Source organism: Parasteatoda tepidariorum, chromosome X1 (assembly GCF_043381705.1).
Source record: "Parasteatoda tepidariorum isolate YZ-2023 chromosome X1, CAS_Ptep_4.0, whole genome shotgun sequence".
In the NCBI taxonomy this organism is placed as follows: domain Eukaryota; kingdom Metazoa; phylum Arthropoda; class Arachnida; order Araneae; family Theridiidae; genus Parasteatoda; species Parasteatoda tepidariorum.
In genome coordinates, this window is record NC_092214.1 from 79,453,054 (window position 1) to 79,477,188 (window position 24,135).

Consider the following 24,135-nt stretch of genomic DNA (forward strand, 5'->3'; position numbering starts at 1 on the left):
TAAATTATTGTTATAATAATTTTACATTTCCAGAGCATAAAACAGCAATTTTTATGAATTCATAAAAATTATAAAAAGCATTAAAGTCGGTTTTTTTTATGTACAAGCTATTCAAATAATATTATACTAGTTAAAATTAAATACTATTATATCTCTGGAATGAAAATAACACTACATAACAATATAATTCCATTTTTCTTCAAGTCTTGAGGTAAAATAGTAATAATTTTTTTAAAAAAAGGTATGACATTTTTATTTAACTTTTTCAAAAATATTATATGAAAGTTATTCTACAATGTAGCATAATTATTCTAGGTTTAAATAGAATAATAATAAGAAAAATCAAAAATAGATGAGAAAAAATTGATTCACAATATAGGTTCTAAAGTAATGTTCCACATTGCTTTCAGTTATTTGAGTTTTCGTTTTACAAGTGCATTAAGCGATACCGAGTTTCAACTTTTCACTCCTTTTCCGTGGGTACAACTTCTACACAAGGATTGCTACCCCTACACTAAGCTTTTATTTACATTTTGTAGAAGGCGGCACGTTATGTTATATATGTATACACCGAATTCAATGGTAAGTTCTTTTATTCCTTACTTTAATTATTACTATTTAGAATGTTAATTCATTATAATGCTTCACTATCAAAAAAAGTAAATGATTATTGTAGTTAATTCTGCTTGAAATAAACACAAATATTATAAGCCTATCATTTGCGAAGTTTAACAAACTATGACAAAACGCAACGATTTTGGAAAAAAGCAAGAAAATTTGTTAATTCTCATTTACTGAGCATAGAATGTAAAGGGATGAAATTCAGACCCTTATATACGATTGTTATGCAGTTAAGATATTTTTAATAAAATCATGAATTTTTTAAAAGTATTATGCTGGCACCTAAGCTTAATGAAGGAATATTAATCTGAAATACTAAGTTAAACGAGTTGCGATCTTATGTAAGAATAATTTCCGTTTTAAAGCTTTAATTATCAAAATTATTAAATTAATGATGCATTATTTTATTCACCTGACAAATTTTGTTGCTATAATAAATAGCAATTAATAAAAAGTAACAGTTATAAGCATTATTCTGAAGATAATACTTAAATGTTATTAATCATGGTTGACTTTACACACCAAAATATGAGTAGAGGGGATATTTTCCTTCTGTGATTTGTTGCACCTACTACTGTGGATTTCAAACTTGCATATACTTAAAAAAGAAAACCTGTAGAGGTTTGCCAGAGGGTAGTGGCTACAAGTAATACCCTTTGAGATTCTTCTCATGTTTTGTTTTCAGTGTGATGATAGCCACTGGAAGTTACCAAGACTTGTTGATTATTCTGCCACAGGTGATGATAAACGAATTTTCCGGAGTAGAAAAGAATTTTAGCTAGATTTATAATGTAAATTTTTCTGTTTCACTAATTTTAGGGGATGTTTCCGTATCTTAATCTGTCGCACTAACTACAATAGCCAAGCTACCAAATAGATATAAACTTGAAATTTTTTTTGAAAAAAACATGAATGTTTGCCAAATGGTTACGAGTTATATCTTTCGAGTTGGTCCCTTTCTGTGATTTTTTTTCTTTCTTTCAATTTCTCCGATACCAGAAGTTGCCAAGACGTGCTGATTATTCTGCCATTGTTAATTTTATAGAGATCTCTCCTGATTTTATGAATCAAATAAAAGGGGATGTTTCCCAATTTTTTGAACTAGATTGTGCCAACTAAAAATGCTGAAGCAAAAAAAAAAAAAAAAAGATCTTGTACTTTGCAAAAATTTAAAAAGATGTATGTAGAAGTTTTCCTGGGGGCTGCTACAACTTATATTCTTTGAGTTACTCCCATTCTGAAATATTTTCTTAATTTTTCGTGGACCGCTGGAAGTTTATGAATATATAGCCGTAGGTAACAACATATTAAACTTTTAATTCCCTATTAGGGTTACTTCTGTTTTGTGAGCAGTTATGCCAACTGCTAACTTTTTAAAAGAATGTGTGGGAAAGGTAGCTACGAGTTATACTCTTCAAGTTGATCTCCGTCTGTTAATCTTTTTTAGTTCCTCCTGGTTGCTTAGAAGATATAGTGATTATTCACCGGCAGACGGGCATTTTTCTTACTCTTTTGCCTACTCAGTACGGCATTTTTATTGACAAGTTTTATGTGTGAAACAGTCCTATCATATTGTTATTAATTTGAGCTGTCTTACCTACTATTGTCTTATAAAGTATAAAAACTATTAGTTGTCGCATTTTTAAAAATGTTGAGTAGTAGCAGTTGCGATTCATGGCAGTTTCTTTTAACTTTAGCTTTTTAAAGAGCCAAGGGTTAAACACGCTTGATTGGTGTAAATTTTGCAAGAGTCTATAGCAGATGGTTCTTCAGCCAAAATGTCGTGGAAGTATCATCTTAACAATCTATTGCAAGAGAAAATCTCACATGGACAAAATAGTTTTGTGACTATTTATTTTGCAACATGATATCTTTAAAAAAAGAAAACACCCAGTTGAACATTTACTGCAAATTTTTCTTCTTATTTTTGAAACAGTTTTTGAAATTTATCAGCTAAAACGATATGGAAAATAATTGCAGTAATTTTCAATATTAAATTATCTTTAGAGTTATTCTTATTCAAGTTTTTATTTAAATTTACATTGCTGTTTAAAACTTTTTTAATTCTTTTATAGTCGCTGTATTCTAAAAATATGCCTAGGCAGGGGTCTGTCTAAGCCGAATTTACTACCGTTTAGCTGTACCTTCACAAATTCAACTTTAGAAAAAACAGTAGTTTCACAAAATACTTTTTCTTGTAATTTTATTTTTGTATTCCTTAAGAAACGATAAATCCATATTTTTGTGTTGATATTTTAATATAGTTTTTAATTTTTCACAAATTATGTCCAAATTTTCACAAAATGGGTACTTCTCAGAAAAACCTAGACAGACCCCTGCTAGGTGAAAAAGTTCAATTGAAATTTTTATTGCTAAATTTTTCTTTTAAACAATTTTTGTCTTGATTTTTACCTAGCTTTTTACATTTCTAAAATACTTTGTTTTTATTAACTGTATGACGCAGTAATTAAGAATGTTTCTATTGACTTTATTCTTATCTGGAAAATATGATAATTGGAAAGCTGAGACGTAAAGCTTTAAAATTTTATTTTGAGAATTGAAATAGATTTTTCTGTTTTACATTTGTATATAATCTTTTGTTTTTTTTTAGTGTTTTTAAGATAACACAGCATTTTAATAACATATTTCTAATAGATTATATTTTAGTTAATGTTGCTTTATGAATACTGCTTTGCAGAAAATATTATTCTTTTATTCTTAGCATAGAAGTTTTGTTGTAACAATTATGAGAATTTTTTTTTCTCTTTCCATTTTATTTAGAACTAGTTTTCTGGTTTAATTTTTTGTTTTCCCTTTAGCCCCAATCCATTAATATAGATAAGCATGGAGTAATTCCCAATTATAAACAAACTTATTTATTCATAAAAAGTATTTATTAATGAATTATTTTAAATAAAAATATTGCTATAAAAATATATTCTGCATTTCACAATTTTTTTTAGCTAACATTCTGCCAAACCATTACTCCTTACCTCTCTAATTCTGAATAATAAATGTGCCCGTATAAACAAAACAAAATATGTTTGAATAATTTCTATGTTTTTAAATGTATTAACTGAATGAATTTTCTATTTCATAATCTATATTGATGTACTTCTGAGGAAGATCTTTGGAAAGGATCTAGCTTTGAGAATGAACCTCCATCAAGTCTCATTTGAAGGTACCTGAATTAAGTATGTCTAAAGAAATAACTGTATTTGAATTGTGTTGCTACGCCCGTTGGCTTCTTGGCGTCTTTGTTCTCAGCCAAGAGTCTGTTAATGTAAAACAACCAAATCATCTGGTCAGATGATCTGCGATAGCTTGCGAGGTGTATAAAAATCAAACTTGGACAATGTGGACTGTACCAACACCTCCTAGAATAAGGAAGGCCTCAGCATGGATCAAATTAGTAGTCCGATGTGACGAAGTTAATTGCGCAGTTGATGAAAAATAAGAAAGATGTCATTACGTTCGGGGTACTAAGCTGCGCAGTGGTTGAAAATACGAAATATGTCATTACGTTTAGACTTCTAAAGGATATTTATGGTAACCCGTGCAGAGGCCTACTCTTTTCTAGGAGGTGTTGACTGTACACAATTTATTTTGCGGGTGCGCTGGTAGCGCTGCGGGGATGCAAAAACCGAGCGTGTATGCTCTTTGGTTGTTTTACATTAACTGACTCTTGGCTGAGAACAATGACGCCAAGAAGCCAACGGGCGTAGCAACAAATTGTTTCCTTTCTTCTTGTACTTAAAAATGGGTAAAAAAAATTCATGAAATTATAAACATGAACAAATCAATTGTTAAAAATGTTTTCAGATTACTTTTGCTGATATTAAAAATATTAATTAAAAATTGTTTACATAGGCTGCCCATGCTTCAATAACAGCTAATAAAAGTACTCAAAAACTTGTCTCTTAAAATGAATTATCATATATTGTAAATATATTTTCCATGTACAGTAGAATCCTAATTATTTGATGCACAATCATCAGCATTTGCACTATTCAACTAATTAATAAAAAAGGTTTCTGTTGTAAGTTCTGTAGAATGGTAAACTGTTACTGTTTTTACCTCCACTATTTTTGCTGTTCCAATGTTTTATTTCACTGGCACTTAAAAAATATGTGTTTTATCTGCATTAAATTAGTCTTTTTATTCATAGTCCTCAATAAGTGCAAACAAATTCTGAAACTTCTATTTTGCTTTTATGAATTCTTCAGCGATCATACAGATTACAGATTGATGAATTACAGATTACAGATTGATGAATTACAGATTACAGATTGATGAATCACTCAAAGGCTGAGGCTACTCAAACCAAACATTTGGCAAACATTCAAATGAATTATAAAATGAATAAACAACATCAATTAGATTTATACAAATTGCTCAGTATTTCAAATCTCCGTGGCAGAATCGCAGCGACACGGCGACATTGTTGCAGAATTTTACAGAGTTCTTGCAGAAAGATCTTTTTTTTTGAAAAGAAGAAAATATTACTTTTCTTTTTTACAGAAATATTTGAATCATGCATTTAGATAATCAGTTTTTGGCTCGCTCAATTTTCACTGATAGTATCATAAATTGACGTAATGTTTGGATAGTATTTTCGGCAATTTTTTGATATTGATTTTCATTTGGTTCTTAACCATCTTGATATCTTTAAACAGTATGGAAAACTTGAATCGTGCATTTGAGTATCTATTTTTTTAGGCTATCTATTTTTTTTAAAAAATTCTGTTGAATTTTTAGAAGTTATAGATGTTGATTTCTCCTTAGTTTTTAAATCCGATATTTTTTATACGATATTATTTATTACAACCTAATGTCAAAGTGTATCACGCTTTTGAGGAGTCCAATTTACGTAATTACATCATATATTTTTTTTTTGGGGGGGGGGGAATTACTACTACTGATTTCATGATATTTAATATTTTTTTATTGCGATGATTATTTACAAAATGCGAAGAAGCAAATAAAGTGTGTGTCATCCCACCAACAAAATGTGAGAATATCACCCATAATATTAAAAAAAAAATTATTTCGTGCTAAATTGAGAAAATTATTATTATTATTTTTTTTTAACACAGGTATTTGCCATTTTAAATTAGCAACATATGTGTTTGCTTGTATTAAAAGTATTTCGCAATTAGATATTAGTGCTGGAGAGTTTAGTCGCAGATAGCTCAAAAACATTCTGCCACAAGATTTCAAATTATTCATGTTTTAATTAAAAAAAGCCAATTGTGTATATGTTTATATTTATTTATTTTTTTGTGTACAGCTGCAGTTTTCTACAATTCCGCATATTAGAAATTGAACTTTCATTATTGTTAACTTTAATCAATGATTTTATATCTATGACTATACCTATAATATTTTCTATTTATATGATATATCTGTCTATGATATTATCACTTTGTTTTTATAAAGTTTTTTTTTCAATAACTTCTGCACTATATTATTATGCTTGCATTAAATGAAAATTTTTTTGATTTCATACTGTTTGAAAACATCTTTTATTTAAATATCTTATTTTTCCAAGTGAATGTTTTTGTGTTTATTATTTGGTGTTAAAGTATTAATGATTAAAATGTTTTAAAACACGATTCAATGTGTATATCAAGGTTGCAAAAAATGCCTACTTTTTTCTAAAAGAGTTAGACTGACTAGTTTTCATTAATTTATTATACTTTCTTGCATTTTACTAAATACATTTAGCATACTTATGTTCCAACTTTTTTTTTTTTTAGCAAAAACTATTAAGTAAAATTTACGTTAGATGTCTAGTATTGCAGAAAACTTATATATCTTGTAAGTTAAGTAGTTCATGCAATGGAAATTATGTATACTACAAACTATATGAATTACAGTTTGACAAAAAAAATATATATTTGTTTTCACATCCTTAAATAAGTTAAAAAAATCTTTGATATCTGCTCTATCCTTGTTCAAAATAATTTTTTATTTTATTTTTTCAAGGGTGGGAAAAGTTGGTAATTTTGTTTTGCTCATATATATATATATATATATATGCAGCATTNTAAGCAAGGGTTATTTATGGTTTTTGTGAAGAAAAAAACTAGTGGTTTTTCCATTCTTTTGTGAAAGGACCTGTTTTATTTAATTCTATTCATGAACCCTCTCCAAAATTTCAGAATTAATAATTGCTGTAAAATGGAGTTCTTTCCTCCAGGGCCATGTTTTTTTTTTTTTTTTTAAATTTTTTTATCCAGTCCTTTTAAAGTGGTTTAAACAAATAAAGTATTTACTGCCCCCAAGCAACCTGATAGTAACGCACTAGGGTCAAGGAACACAAAAAGTTGTATATTAAAGATACTGTTAGTGTTAAAAGGCATAGTATTTTTACTGTTTTAATAATACGTACTAAAAATTACGTAACTGAAACTAATCGAATTGTGTTTCATAACTACAAAGTTCTTGCAAAATATTCTGAAGAGGAATGAAAATTACAGCTAAGGAGCAAGAAAAAAATGAAAAGAATGAGGGTGGAAAATAAAATTTGAAGGATAATTAAATAAACAGAAAGTATAGGGCAGCTTTTAGGAGAACTTCACCTGACAACAGGGTCATGTCGTGGCAAGTAATGCGGTTATGAGAAAAAGTAAATTCAAATAGGGGTGTTTTGTGAATAGTTTTGTCTTGATTTTAGGTCAGCGTGGGTAAACCAATTGACACCTTTATTCCTCCATTGTTCCCCCATTAGAAATGTGCTCTTACTTGTTACCATAGCAGCCGACAGCACCAGACTAAAAGTCTGGAGGAGTTCTCCTCAAAGCCACACGAAAAATAATTTTATGTTTTGTTTATAACTTACTGCTGGCTTCAATGTAAGATTATGAAATATTCTGATTCAGATTTGTGCTGTGTATGTATGTAATTTTGTCATGTAATATGTGACTAAAATTTGCAAAATAGATTTTCTTATATCTAAATATTTCGATGTACTCAATCGATATATACTTAGTAGAAATTCCATGAAAATAATAAACAGTTTTAATATTTTTTTTAAAATTTCTTTATTTAACTCTGTATTTTATCTAGTCAGTATTGCTTCGTTTTAGAAATCTTCTGTTGGTTGTAACAATTTAATATTATTGTCCCGTATATTTTTTTTTCATATGCTAAAATAGTTATTTGTTTTCCAGGAACATATGCAGTGAAGAGGTGATAGTAACAGCGGGGTGGAAGAAGTTATGATGTTTCAGATCTGTGGCGATGTGTTATAATTGAAAATCTATATATTGTAAATATATTGTATGATAGTTGTAAAATAAATAAAACTTAATAAATCTTATTTGATTTAATGTTTTTTTCTGTATTTAAAATAATTAAGTTAACTGCTTTTCTAGATTAAAAATTGTAATTTTACGAATATAAGACGTAGAAAAATTTTAATTTTTGTAAGTAAGCAAATCAAGTGGTAAATTTGGTTAATATTTTTTTTTTACTTCGTGTGTGTGTTAAAGTAAATTTTAGTCAAATGTTTCAAGCTAAAAACTGAAATATATGCATTTAAAAAATAAAAAAAATAATGAACCCAAGCGCATTCTAGAAGAGTAGATAATTTCAAGCAAGCAATTTGGAAACATGGACTTAAGGAGAGCAGTAGATTTCTTAACTATTAATTTGAACTGGAAAAAAAAATTTTTTTTCCATAGGGGTTTGGAACATCATGTAAGTATTGAGTAAGTTTTTCTTCTACCAATTCTTTATATTACAAACTTTTAGGATTGAAAAATGCAAAAAATTCCTGAGAGACATGAAACTTCGTAAATAAACCAGTATGTTGCTGTGAAGAGGTAGAAAGATTTGCATTCCATATTCCTTGAGTTATAATTTGAATTGTAAAAATGTACAGAAAGTGTGAGATTAAAAACAAAAAGCTTTTTCTAGGATTTTTAAAAAAAGCATGAATATCGGCTATTTTCCGTTATTTTAGTTTTAGTTCGAAAAGAATTAGAAGTTTTTTTTTAAAATAAAAAGTAAATGCTATATTTTTTAGAGTAATTAGTGCAGCGTAAACATTAAAATACGGAATGGTTTCTTTCCTTCTTAGTTAAAAAAATACAAATTAAAATATGTTATTGTTAACAATTCGGTTAAAATTACGTTAAATTGAAATAAATTTAGTTAAATTTACGCGAAAAATTTATTAATTCACCTAACTCAAAATAAGCGTTAAAAATATTGATAATAATACGTAAATTATATGGATAAAATACGCTTGTATTTTGGTTAAAATAACGTAAAACGTACGTTATTTTAAAATAGAACAAGCGTTAAAAACACGTAAATATTCAAGGTGAAAAAAACGAATTTATAGAACCAAAAATATACGTTAATAGTTTAGTGAAAAAAAACGCAAAACATACGTTTAAAAAAAAAATGCTTGGTTAAAATCACGCGAAAAATTTGTCATTTTTACGTAAAAAACAACCCAAATATAAACGCTTTTTTACCTAATTCTAGACTACCACTCGAAACGGAAATAAAACGTTTTAAATAAACGTTTTTTTGCTCTAAACCTTGTGGCATTTTAACGTTAGTTTCCCGTAAGTAATACTTATCTCTGCTGCATGGGTATATATTATTTTTAATACTGATTCCCTATTTTTACTATTAATCTATAACTATTGTAAAATTCTAATTTATTTGTATTTTGCAATACTTAATTAGCATTGCACTTTTAATTAAATATTAATTCTGCAATTTCAATTTTGCCTCGAAAATTGAACTTGAAGAAAAGTGGTAAGAAATTTTATGCTAGCAACAAAAGAAAAATAGTTTGTATAATGTGATAAATACTTTATGAAATACCAAAATAGTATTAATTCTGAATTTCTATTAAATAAAAGCTGAAAACAGGATAAAAACAGAAAAATTCAAAATACTGTTTAATTTTTTTTAAATATAATATTTTCCACTTTTTCTTTGAATGATATATTTATAATAAAATGCATCGAACATCTGAAGATACAGATTTGAATGAATGGATCTCGCAAATGTGAACTTTCATAAATTAAAGACGGTCAACTTTATTAATAGAAGGCATTTTAAATAACAGCAATTCTAGACTGTATGAACAAAAATTTCATAAATATCTTTTCTAAAAAGAAGTATAGAATGATATGAAATTAATTATCCACAAATGTTTTGTACCAAAATTATACATAAAAAAACTAAAACATGGATATAAATTTATTATATTAAAAGAAAATGTTAAAACTTTAATATGAGATCTGAAAAAATTCTAAAACTTTTATCAGATATGATATATTCCCACATGCTTTAACAAAGATTCTAGCATGGAATCAGATTTTTTTAATATTCCATAATCATCCACATTTAACACTTTAAATTTTAATAAATTTTTTTGACACATAATTTAAATGAATAGTATTTCATTTAAAAACACTGAAAAACAGCTAATTTAAATGGAATGTGTATATAACACATTCTAAATAAAAGTATTTTAAAAATAAAAAAACAAGGTATATTTACTTACCAAAAAGTAAAACAGCGTCTTCTTCAGAAATACCGCTGTGAACTAAAAGCTGTTTTAATTCTTCTTAATTCAAAATATTAAATGACATATTCTCCAGAAAAAAATTAAACGTAAAATAAAAGCGAAGACGTAATCTATTTAGATCACAGAACATAAAAATTTTATTTAGATTCATTATCGTTTGCTTTTTTAAAATAAAATGACAGAAATTCCAGCTTATAGCTCGCACACAATCAAATAATAAATAAATCACTCAAGCTTGAGCTAAAAGCACTCAAATATTGCTTAAATAAATACCACTCAAGTTTGAGTAAACGCAAAGCAAGAATTTCGCTCAAGTAAGAGTGTATTTCACTCTAGTTGAGTTAAAAAAATTTAACTCTTTTTTGAGTAGGGGAAATCACTCTTTCATTTTAAGAGAGTAATTTTTCTTTCTTGCACTTTCCGAAAACGTATGTGTGAAATAATCTGTTAAAAATAATTTCCGAAATTAATATCCAATCAAACAGGCTTTGTTCTTCCTTTTTTTAATAGTTATTTGTCTGATTTAAAAACTCTTTTGTTTTTCACCCTCGCATTAATATTAACTTGTAAACCCCACACTTTAAATTTTTTTCCTTGTCTTTATTCTGGACCAGGGTTTGAAAAATATATATTACTGGTAATCATTACACAACACCTCACATATATTTTATACCTTTAATTTGCACTCTGATTTTTAAACAAATTAGTTCGCAAAATATATATTTCCTAGGAAAGTTGCGTTTATAGAAAAAGGTAATTACATACATTTCTAACAATTTATTTATATTTTTGTCAACTTGACATACTCGCATTTTTATGGGAAACTAGGTGTTCATAAATTACTATAATTGGAGGTTGAAACTAATAAATATAATGCTTCTAAAGCGCTTTGAACTTAGGTGATGAAATTTATATCTTTTAAAGACGTGATGTTCTCAACCAAGTGTTGTTTGTTTATTCTTTACTTTAATCGCCATCGTCACGTAAAGTTTGAAGGAATTGTGTAAGATGCTGATTTAAGTTTACGTGTCGAGGTTGGAAGTTTAAAATACTGTCTACATTTGTGTTCTTGAGCTTTGAGAGTCTAACAGCTGCTTACAGAGTCGAAGATTTTACCTTGACTTGAGTTCCTCATAGAAAATTTCATTTTCCATTAATAGGGACAGGTAAATTATCGGTGTTTAAATATAATATTCTGAATATAAAATGCAAGTTTTGAACGAATAATTAAAATCCTATAATATTATAAATGATTCAGTACAGAATTCAGCTTCTTTTACAGTTTCTGGCTGAATTATTAGACGCACTGTAGTTTTTTAATAATTATAAATTTTACACGAGTTTATATGCAGTACTTTTAGATTTAGACATGCATGTAATGGGATTTTATTCAGGAGATTTTTTATAAACTTCCTATGTGTATTTATTTTTTAAGTATTGCATTACAATGTAAACCAATTGATTCACGAGCGTAAACAAGCGCAAACCGGCTTCAGTCGCGTTCTTGTGTGCGCCAGTTGAGGACTCGTTTATGTGCTGTGTTGTTTATTTGTTTTGCAGTCTTATGCTACGCAATTATTTGTTTATTTTGTGTGCAGTGTATTAATAATCTATTGGAATATTTTCATCATGGGTAAGAAAAGTGATTTCTCACCATGTAAAAAAAGTGAATTAAAGACCCTCGTGAAAGCTAAAATATTTTCAAACCGCAAAATATCACGAAGATTGAAGTTTTCTGAAGCTAGCATGAAGAAGCAGCGAATTAAGCCAGAAAAGAGGCTGCTTATAGTGCGTCTAATAATTTGGCTATCATTCTCATGAAAATAGACTTTTCAAGTTAAGTTCATGAGTGACAGAAAATGAAAGTGAATTTTAATTTATAACTATGTTAAAACAATTAAAAAATATATTCTAAGTAAGAGACTTAGCTTTTGAAAAATTAACGTACTAAAAAATCCAATCACTCCACACTTTAGTATCAGTCTCTAATTTTTTGCATTAGTATGGGAATGAGAAATTCCTTAAGTAGTTAGTTAGGCATAATCCTATAATAGTTAGGCTTAAATGATTTTTGAAATCAGTGCTAAACAAATACATTCATACAGTGAAGTTAGTTAGATTTAATCCTATAATAGTCAGGCTTAAATGATTTTTGAAATCATCAGTCATAAACAAATTCATTCATACAGTGAAGTTAGTTAGGTTTTATCCTATAATAGTCAAGCTTAAATGATTTTTGAAATCAATCATAAACAAATACATTCATACAGTGAAGTTAGTCAGATTTAATCCTATAATAGTTAGGCTTAAATGATTTTTGAAATCAGTCATAAGCAAATACTTTCATATAGGGAAGTTAGTTAGGCTTCATCCTATAATACTTAGGCTTGAATGATTTTTGAAATGAATTATAAACAAATACATTCATACAGTGAACTAATTTAAAGTGATTCACTTTTTAAACACTACTTTATTTTTTTAAAAAAAAATTAGAGCTTATGACAAATGTAAAAAAAATTGCCTAATTTGTTGTATTGAAGTGGATTTCTCAAGTAAGGCTTCGTGAGTTGAAGATGAAAATATGCTACTATGTCGCTCTGCGTTCCTAGTTGTAAATGCTTTAAGTTTTTATTAAAAGAGATTTCAATTATGTTGATTTAAAAGAGTTAATATGTTGTTTTGAGGGAATATTCACGAGATGGCATCTTTGTCCTTGTTGTTTTACCGCTTTTGTCAGCATTTCGCGTCTGAAAATGGTTGAAAAGCGAGGTGTATAAGATGGGTTTGAAAATAGCTCTCTAACTGTAAATGGTATCTTAAGCAAATTACATTCACACTCACATTTTTCACAATGTGGAAAAAGAGAGTCTTGAGGGGGACGCATGATAAAAGGAAAATTACTCTTTAGTAATGATGAAGAGCGTTACTAACATTCTAAATTACTTAAATTCTCAAGCAAATGAACGAGTAAACTATGATGATAGCAACTAGCAGAACCACGGTTCAAATTGCCGAATCGGTCAGTGAGTTCTTACTGCATGATTGATTTTTTGTTTTGTCCGAATCATAAATATTACGCAATAAAAATATTCTTAATATCAACATAATCCTTATTTTCATTTTAAAAATGCGATGGTGTTAGAACCTGAAAAATTGTTAAAGAATTTAAGATAATTGAATATTTTTCATTCAACTTCGACTACAAAATATTACTGCCTATATACATGCAAGAGTTAAAAGATAAATAGATGCGATTATGTTGTAATATTTGGTTAATCGTTTTGTCCGAAGCATAAATATCATGTAATAAAAACATTCATAATCTCAAAATCTTCATTAGGTTAATTTTAAAAATTTTACTTCTTGAAAGATGGTGTTAGATTCTCAAAAATTGTTAAGTAGTTTAATAAATGTCTAGAATATTTTCCTTCAAACTTCGACTTCAAAATATTACTTCATATATTTATAATAGTTGAAAAAGTAAACATATATTATAATTAGTTACAATATGTAGTTGATTGTCTATAATAAGTGATTGATATTGATAAGTAATAACTGATTGTCTTCTTTCCCTTCCACTAGAAAATCAGGTATAAAATCAAATTTTAATTACAAAGGGTAATAATATAATTTATGCATTTAATCCAATTGATCAAACACTAAGCGAAAATGAAAAAAGGATGGCTGTGGGTCAAAAAAATATTTTATTTTTGTTTTTAGCACACATATATTTCAAAAAATTATACATTTATTTGAGATTTTGTAGAGCTTTTTGGGCAAAATTCAAATTTATTGTGAGTAATAACTGCCAATAATTTACGATATTTTTTTTTAAGATCTTTTTTTTAATTTTTGGGAAGTAATCATGTATTCATTTTAAAACTATTCTAAGGTATTACGCCAAATGAAAATTAATTAATTTTGATAAACAAACTTTCAAAATTCTTTAATTTCTTATATTTTCAGTATGTTGGGCGTTTAGAAAAATTTGAATTCCTGAAATTTGAAATTATTTTTTCTTCCAATAATAATGTTCGGTAAGATTTTGATTTATTTTATTTATTGCAATTTATTTTGCTTTTATTTAGAAGCTAAATATTATTAAATTTAAGTATTTTAATTTCTTTTTAAAAAACTTTACTTGTATCTAAGCTTTCTATGTTTTACTGACAAGAAAATACGCTTTGGGTAAAAAAAAAAAGGTATTTTTTCCCCAACAATACCACATTATCGAGCAGCAGTTTTCTTAGGAAAGAATAAAATGCTACTGAAACTGCAACTAATTAAAAACAGGTTAAAGAAACAAATTGCGAAGAAGAAAAAAACTTTGAAAGACAAGGAATTTTCATTAGAGTTACGTTTGCCCAACAGAAAAATAATCTTCTAATAGAATCCACACACGATTTAATTCAACAAGAAAATGTCTCTTAAAATCTTTCTTAAAATAGGAATCCGGAGGCAGATTCATTAAAGTTTTTTCGAAACAAATTTTTTTATTGAAATTTTACACTAATTATTTTTTTATTCTCATGGCAGACTTCATTTTGATATTGCACTTAATTGTTCTTTAATGAAAATCATAGATTCAAATTAATTACCGCAACAGTCTCTTGTTGGTATAAAAAAACTTGACACAGCGAAATGTTATAACGTTAATTTTCATTTTTTGGATAGCTAGTCAAATTTGAATCAAAAGAGTCAAATCTTCTACGAGTCAAAAGGTTATTTGTATAATTTTTATGAATCTCAAGTTCTTAATTTATATACATATATACTATGGATGATTTTACAATTTTATTCTATTCTTTATTTAATTTCATGAGCTTCCTTTCAGGATTTTGTTTCTTAAATTTTCAAATTATTATTATTCTTAAAGCGTTTCTTTTATACATGGCAGCACTGATTTTTTAACTCTTAATTTTAATAGTTCTTTTTATGATAATCATAGATTCAAATTAATTATTGCAAAAGTCTTTTGTTGGTATAAGAAAAAAACTTGACATAGCAAAATATTATAAAGTTTGTGTTCATTTTTTCGATAGCTAGTTAAATTTGAATTTGTCTTCTACGAGTCAAAAGGTTATTTGTGTAATTTTCATGAATCTCAAATTCTTAGTTTATGTACATGTATATTATTACTAATATGGATGATTTTATAATTTTAATTCGATTCTGTTCTGAGTTTTATGAGCTTCCTTTCCTCTTAAGGTTTTGTTATTTAAGTTTTTAAATAATTACTATTCCTAAAGTGCTTCTTTCATACATGCCAACACTGAATTTTGATTTGCTAGTTTTACTAATTATTTTATGCAATAAATCTTAAGGTACATTCATTATGTTTTTTCTTCTTAGCAATTTTTGTTTACAGTTAGGTTACTCAACATAATTTTAACGCATTTTTATTTTATTTTATTTTACTTCATTTTGGTAAGTTTGCTTCCTGCGTTTCACTTTCAATCTGAACTAATTTCAAATTATTATTATTTTTTGTTTGCTTGTTCAAAACATAGTCATTATAAGAGTAATTCTTATATATGGATAATTATTCTTTATTTTGAAATGCCTCGCGTAAAGGAACGTGTCCTGAAGAGAACCTTTATCCTTAAAAAACGAAATAATAATGTAATCGTATATGTATTAAAAGTTGTTCAATGGTGTTTGAGGAAATTGCTTAGTGACATTCAACTGAATATTTTAATACAATGTTCAACTGAATATTTTAATACAATGTTCAACTGAATATTTTAAAAAAGGGATTGATCCAATATCATCATTATTAGAATTTCCATTTGTTTATTTTTGCTGAAAAATTATCAATAACAATCAAATAACATTAATTGAAATATTCTTAAACGTTCAAATTTTTTATATAATTCTTGAAATCAATCATAAAAATAAACAATTTCAAAATTAAAAAAAATTTTTTTTTTTGATGAACTAAGTTCATAACAGTTTAAAAGGCGTAAATGGTTGCACAGATACACAAGAAGTAAAAATAACTTTAAAAGGCTACTGCAAACTAAATTTTTGCTACCATATTTTTGATTTATTTTAAATGATTATAGAATGTATTCTGTAAAGACCGTCTTTTATATTCAGAAAATTTATAAATAATCATAAAGGCAAATCCTTATGGCGCTGTTCATTACAATAGTTTTCTTACACATCAGCATTGAGTGTAATATGCACTCACCTTCCACAACTGTAATTTGCTGGATTTCAGAAATGTATTTGTTGCTTCCTAATACAATGAGCAACCCCCAATATATGTTTCTCTTTCAAAAGGATTAAAAAAATGCAAGTAGAAAAAATTCTGGTAAAATTACTGTACTCTATGGTATTGATATTTTTGGTAAAAAAAAACACCATTATTCTGGATAGTTAATATGCGGTTTTTAAATCATTCATTTGGTAATTTTTAAGTTCATATGGTAACTGCTTACCGGAAATTCGGGTTTTCAGAATTTTAGTTCTTATTACCACACAACTAGTAAAAAATACAAAACTGAAAAGTAAATTTAGCCAAATTAATGTTATTTATGCCATGCTAAAAGGTATCATGATAAGATTACCATGTTTACTCAAAACATGGTCTTTGTTAATTTTACCAAAATCATTATTAACGGCCTTCAGTAAAAGATACCGAGCTTTTAGGTGTTCCAATAGGTCCAGAAGCATGGTAAATTTTTCCACATTGTGGCAGTTTTGACCATACTTTTTTCTTAGTGTATATATTGAGGGAGGTCTTTACTTTCTTAAAATGAAAGAGTTATTTCCCCTACTCAAAAAAGAGTTAAATTTTTTTAACTCAACTTGAGTGAAATACATTCTTATTTGAGCGAAATTCTTGCTTTGCGTTTACTCAAACTTGAGTGGTATTTATTAAGCAATATTTGAGTGCTTTTAGCTCAAACTTGAGTGATTTATTTATTATTTAATTGTGTGCGAGATATAAGCTGGAATTTCTATCGTTTTATTTTAAAAAGCAAACGATAATAAATCTAAATAAAATTGTTATGTTCTGTGATCTAAATAGATTATGTCTTCGTTTTTATTTTACGTTTAATTTTTTTTTCTGGAGAATATGTCATTTAATATTTTGAATTAAGAAGAATTAAAACAACTTTTAGTTCACAGCGGTATTTCTGAAGAAGACGCTGTTTTACTTTTCAGTAAGTAGATATACTTTGTTGTTTTTATTTTGAAAATACTTTTATTTTGAATGTGTTATATACACATTCCATTTAAATTAGCTGTTTTTCAGCGTTTTTTAATAAAATATACTATTCTTTTAAATTATTTGTCAAAAAAATTTATTAAAATTGAAAGTGTTAAATGTGGATGATTATGAAATATTAAAAAAATTTGATTCCCTGCTAGAATCTTTGTCAAAGCATGTGGGAATATATTATATCTGATAAGAGTTTTAGAATTTTTTCAGATTTCATATTAAAGTTTTAACATTTTATTTTAATATAATAAATTTATATCCATGTTTTAGTTTTTTTGATGTATAATTTTGGTACAAAACATTTCTGGATAATTAATTTCATATCATTCTATACTTCTTTTATAAAAGATATTTACGAAATTATTGTTCATACAGTCTATAATTGCTGTTATTTAAATTGCTTTCTATTAATAAAGTTGACTGTCTTTAATTTATGAAAGTTCACATCTGCAACATCCATTCATTCAAATCAGAATCTTCAGATGTTCAATGTATTTTATTATAAATATATCATTCAAAGAAAAAGTGGAAAATATTATATTTAAAAAAATTAAGCAGCATTTTGAATTTTTCTGTTTTTATCCTGTTTTTAGCTTTTATTTAATTGGAATTCAGAATTAATACTATCTTCTTATTTCATAAAGTATTTATCACATTATACAAACTATTTTTCCTTTGTTGCTAGCATAAAAGTTCTTACCACTTTTCTTCAAATTCAATTTTCGAGGCAAAATTGAAAATGCAGAATTAATATTTAATTAAAAGTACAATGCTAATTAAAGTATTTGAAAATGCAAATAAATTAGAATTTTACAATAGTTATAGATTAATAGTAAAAAAATAGGAGCAAAATTAAAAGTAATATTTATTATGAGATATAGTTCAATTTGAATTTATATACCTATATCCCAGCTGAAAATAAACTGTAGTTATTCTACAGAACTGAAGTAATTTCGTAGTTTTTCTAGAGTTAACTGCAAATTTTCTGTAGTGCAATCTTAACTGTAAAAACACTGCAGTTATTTTGCAGCTAATGCGAAGTAATTTCTCAGTAATTTATTTCGAAAAAATTTTAGCTATTGTCTACAAAATTACTGTAGTTTAAGTGAGGTCACTTTAAAATCATAAATTTAGAAAAAACTGAAACTTTAAATCCGTGGTCATTCTGCAGTAAATTTGAAGTAATTATGCAGTCATTGTTTCAGAAGTATACTTTCTGATGAATCTGCAGAAAAACTGCAGTTACTTTGCATTGTTGTAAAATTGAAAGAGTTTGATGTCTTCAATCTTGCTTTCCTGGCTGGTATATTAAATTTTTATAATGTTTTTTCTTTTTGATTATATATTAATTTCTTACAATTAGGTAAAAATTCTAAACATATATATTGATAACGGAAATAACGTACACTATCTATATTCATAATAGTTAAAATTCATAAAATACATACTTGATTTAATTGTAATTATTTATAATTCAGAAGCGATACAATTTAATTAGTTTAAAATATGCCTAAAATTAGGTATTTAAATATTTCTGTATTTTAGTAATTTTATTAAAAATGTCGTTTTCATTAATTTTTATTATTTATTTCTTTTTGACTTAAGAAAACTATGTTTGAGCAAAGTTTATGGTAAAAACAATATTAAAGTAAAGTCAAGTAGTTAATGTTAATTAGTTAATTTTTTTATTCGAATTCATACTAAGCTAGGATTATTGCAGAACAAAAATTATACTTATTTTTTTCTAATCAAAACAAATATATAGTTTGGATTTTAAACAAATTTATATCAAAAGAGTTTGCAAAATTGAGTTTGAAAAAGGGTATTTAATCCAGATTTTTTAGCTTCAAACGTCTTCTTCAAAAATTTATTAATTTCACTTAGTTTCAGAAATTTGTCTTAAAAAAATTTAGGCAATTTAAAACAATATACCTTTTTTATTGCTTGAAAATAAAGCTTTATAAATTAAACGAATAAATTTGTTCGAAAAAAAATAACTCATAGTATTTTCAATTGAACCTAAATGAGCATAATATTTATAAAACTGCTTACTTTAAAAATTCGTTTAGGGCTCCTTACTTTTAAAAATTAAACTTAAAAGAAAAATGACGAAACTTAAGGGAAAGAAAAAAAACTCAAATCTTCAGTGATAAGGAATGTTTCATAAAAAAAAACTCGTAAGTAATAATGCATTTAATTGTTGTTTTACCGTATACAATCAAAACAATTGGATAACCATAAAATGCTGCTATTCAAACTGTCAACTCTGAAAAAATTTTTTTAACTGTGTTTTCACCTTATTTGATTTAACAAATGAAAACTTTATCCTCGCCAACGAGACCCAGCTTATGAAAGTAATTAGTTCTTTGTAGCCGTCTTGACACAGGACTGTAGCCGAGAGGGTTAATCGGTCAATCTCACGACAGACGGGAAGCGAGTTCGAATCCTCAGGTTACACAGAGTCGATGCTCACAGCGAAAACTTTCAAAAGTACGATACTATCTAATTCGATATTCAAGTTCAACAATCGTTAAGATAAAAAGAAAATTCCTATATAAGGCTTTCATTCAAAAGGAATTTTTGTAAACAAAAACTATAGTATTTTCCATCGCTTACGATAGATGGCACCACTAAATACAAACATTTTGTATATTAACAATAAAAATTTTGACTGCAATTTACTGAAAATCGCTCAAATACGAGTTAAAATCACTCAAGTTTGAGTGAAAACGATCCACTCAGGTAATACTGAAAGTCACTCAAACTCGAGTGAAAATAACTCAAGTTTGAGGGAAATTTTTTTCACTCAAATTGAGCTATTTCCATATAACTCTATCACTTGAGTGATTTTAACTCATGATGAGAAGGCCGGTTTTTTCTAGATGAAAGAGTTAAATAGCACTCAAGTTGTGTTATTTTCACTCGTTCTTTTTAAGAGAGTAGATAACACACTGTATATATATATATTATATAAATAGCCTGTATATTTATTCCAAATAAATCTCTTAGCTGATCAATTAAAACAATTTTCTTAATTTCTTATCAGTAGTGAATATTTTCAAATGAAATTCAGGGATTTTCTTATCACCTGTAAATGACATTAAGATGAAGATCATTCTGTAAGATGATAAATGCGATGAAGTATTTTCTTGGCAGGCTTCTGATTTATCCTTTTTTAAAGACAGCGTTGATTAGATGAAACTGAGACCAGATTTTATGTCGATTATCTTGGAATTTGCATCGTTCAGTAAATATGTGATGTTGTCAGATTCAATCAATAATTCACCTTTTCTTTTAAAGTATTCGATGTATGTAAAAATTATCGAATACATTTTTTTATTCAATCAATTTTCTAATCGATTGGTAGGGTACTTTTAGTAAATGTGCCTATAAAACTTATTAACTTATTGGTTTTAAGAGAAACTGGTCACAGAACTTGAGCTTAAATCATTTCTGTATTATCAGGCAGTATAAATTAATCTCCTTTCATCTAGTACAGAAATATTTCCATTTTTTCTTTGATAAATGAAACGCGTTTCTTTATTCTATTATGCATTAATTGCTCGATTATGCATTAATTGTTTTTTTTTCTTTAATTTTGCATTTTCATTATTTCTAACAATCAGATGAAATCGAATTACGTAAACTGTAGATAATTTTAACTCTTGCTAATTAAAAACGGTTTTTCTAGTGACAAATTTCTCTATCTCTTCTTATCTTTCAGATCGGCATGTTATTCTTATTAAATGCTGCAGTTGGCGAGAATTTAATTGATTTCTACAACGTCGATATAGGTTATTAAAATTTTTTAGTGAATCTTGGCCTTGATAAATGTTGTGAAAATTATATGTCACATTCATGATTTAAAATAAATATTTCTTCGTTAAATATTTTTTTAATGAACATTTATGTACTTTTGAGGGTTATGTAAGTTATTGTTTTTGCTCCATTTCGATAGTCATTATTTTTTTTTCTTCGTAATTTGGTCAATCGGTCGATTCTATCATTACTTGCAATGGATCAATTTGTTGATTATCGCGGACATCCTACTTCTTATTACATTGATAATACAGCACGAAATTCATTATTTAATTACGTCATGAGCCTAATGAACAATTAATTAATTTTATTATTACCCATTACTCTCTTGAATTACTAACTAATTCATTAATTTTAATATATGCTCAACTTTAATTTATTTAAAACCTTAATAAAATAAATATTTAAAACCTTATCAATTGTATTTGCTTTCCATTAAAAAGTAGTTGGTTGTTTCGTTTTGATATCAAAATCTTACAACCTTCATTAAAAACTGTTTATTTTGCATCAATTGTTTTTCCAAAAGCACGTTTTTCCTTCTAAAATTAATACAATCTACAATATGTGAAAATTTCTTTATTATCTAGTATTTCAACGAAAACATGCATGAATTGCAGAATAAAACTTTTAAAAATCTTCAATTATAAATACATTTTATTGAAAATTAAATTTTAAAAATAATATATTTTAGAATTCATTTCCTTTTTTCAAAATATGTAAACCTGCTTTATTCTTGATGAATACGGGGACCACATCACTTTGAACCTATGTTAAAAATAAATGGGTAAAACTAACAATTTATTTCATTCAAGTGAAGGAAACGAATTCTTTATTTTGTTGCATAAAAATGCAATAAGCTTTCCTAAAAATTAGTTAATCTGTTTAAATCTTTATATGTTCATTTTGTATAGCTTTCTTTTGTCAAAGTATGTAAGATTTATTCAATTATTATTAGTTTCCATTTTTATTAACACATTCAATTATCAGAGTTGATATATTTTAGATTTTGTTAATGTTTATATTTCGTTTGACTTCCATTTTAGAGGAAACTGTAAACTTGTATGTAATATTCTTACAATATTTTTTTAAACTAACTTAAACATTTAAATACTGTTTTATTGTTTTTTTTCACAATATTTATTTTATTTAGATCATCTTAGACAGGTTCAGATTTGATATAAATTGAAATTTAAGTTTTTCTAAAACATAAGGCAAATTAAAAAAACAACTTTTATATTGAAAAAAAAGCTAAAAAGTACAATACTTACTGTGCCTGTAACACCATTAATTTTAATTATATCACCTGAAACTGGTCTGATTTGAAATAAACTAACATTTTGATTTTTTTAACAAAAGCAAATTAAATGGAGTACGTTTTGTTCTGAAAATATTCGGGAAACTGATTTGACAACGCTTTCTGTTCCTGCAACACTATTTATTTCATTTTATTATCTATGATTGGCCTCATTCAAAATAAATCGAAATTTTGATTTTCAAAATTTAAAGCAAATTAAAAAAAAAAAATGCGTTTTAATCTAAGAAAGAATTTTTTGAATAGCTTTAAAAACATAAGAAAGACGACGCTTATTATCTCTGCAACACTATTTATTTAATTTCATTTTATTAATTACGATTGGTCTAATTTAAAAAAGTCGCTGTTTCAATTTTAAACACATAAAGCAAATTAAACAAATGCGTTTTAATCTAATAAAAATTTTTCTTTGGTACAGCTTTAGGAACATATGAAAGATGACATGACATTGCAGGAACATTGTTTTCATTTATACCACCTACGATTGTTCTGATTTAAAATAAATCGATATTTCCTCTTTAAATTTTACAGAAAATTAAAAAATTTTTTTTAATCAAAACAAATATTCTTTTAAGATGTTTAAAAACATTAGATTGGCAATGCTTACCGTCTCTGTGACACCATTTATTTCATTTATATCACCTACGATTAGTCTAATATTAAATAAATTTCCATTTTGATTTTTAACACTTAAAGCAAATTGAAAGCGATTCATTACGTTGTAAATTTTTCTTAAATAACATCAAAATATCAGTTCATTTTATCTGTTAATATTAAATCAAAAAATTCTCAACACTTCACATCTTATATTTCAAATTCTGAAATGCGAAAATACTTTAAATACAATTGAAAACTCTTCTTCAGACAAGAATATCTCCTTTTCATTTAGAAACTGGGTTTTGCTTAATCTTCGAATCTCCATTTTTCTATTCGAATACAAAACTGAAACGCATTTCAAAGCAATTTTCCTCTTAACTTTTATTAAACACCCTCGAGTCTCGATCTAAATCAGAGCAATAGTACTCTACCAGGAAAATGCATTCAATCAATTATCACACTATTTAGTATTCTCTCTGTGCCACGCTTTATTTAATATCCACCTCCTCTTTTACGTTGAAAACAATAAAAGAAAACACTTTGAATAGAAAATTACACCCATGGAGACACAAAATACATTACGTAAGACCATTAAAGTACTACGAATAAATTATGATTTGCAACTTTCGTATTTAAAGAAAGTTAATTATTCTGTAAGGAATATAAAAAATGAGATCTAAAAATAGAGCAATATTTTGTGTCGTTTGAAAAAGTGTCGAGAAAATTTCATTTTCGAAGTAATTATGTTGGTATTTTCTATTGTTAGATATTCTTAATCGCTTTGTACAATGTGTGCTCTTATACATTAGCAAAGTTTTCGAAAAGGGCACTGAGATACAAAATATGGTCAAAACAACCAGAATATGGTCCAACATTTATCGTGTTTCTGGCTCTTATGGGACTACCGAATTTTTATCGAAAAACGCTTTTGCAATAATTTTGGAAAAATTAACAGTAAAATGTTTTTTTTTTATAATTATATATATATTAATTTTA

General features: G+C 26.7%; 1 long non-coding RNA gene across 1 annotated transcript; it reads left to right on the forward strand.

Moving 5' to 3' along the window:
- Window positions 1-3,451: 3,451 nt before the first annotated feature.
- On the forward strand, window positions 3,452-7,945 carry LOC122270477 (uncharacterized). Its single transcript, XR_006225819.2, has 2 exons — window positions 3,452-3,815; window positions 7,797-7,945. It is a non-coding gene; the product is annotated as an uncharacterized lncRNA (long non-coding RNA).
- Window positions 7,946-24,135: the final 16,190 nt, after the last annotated feature.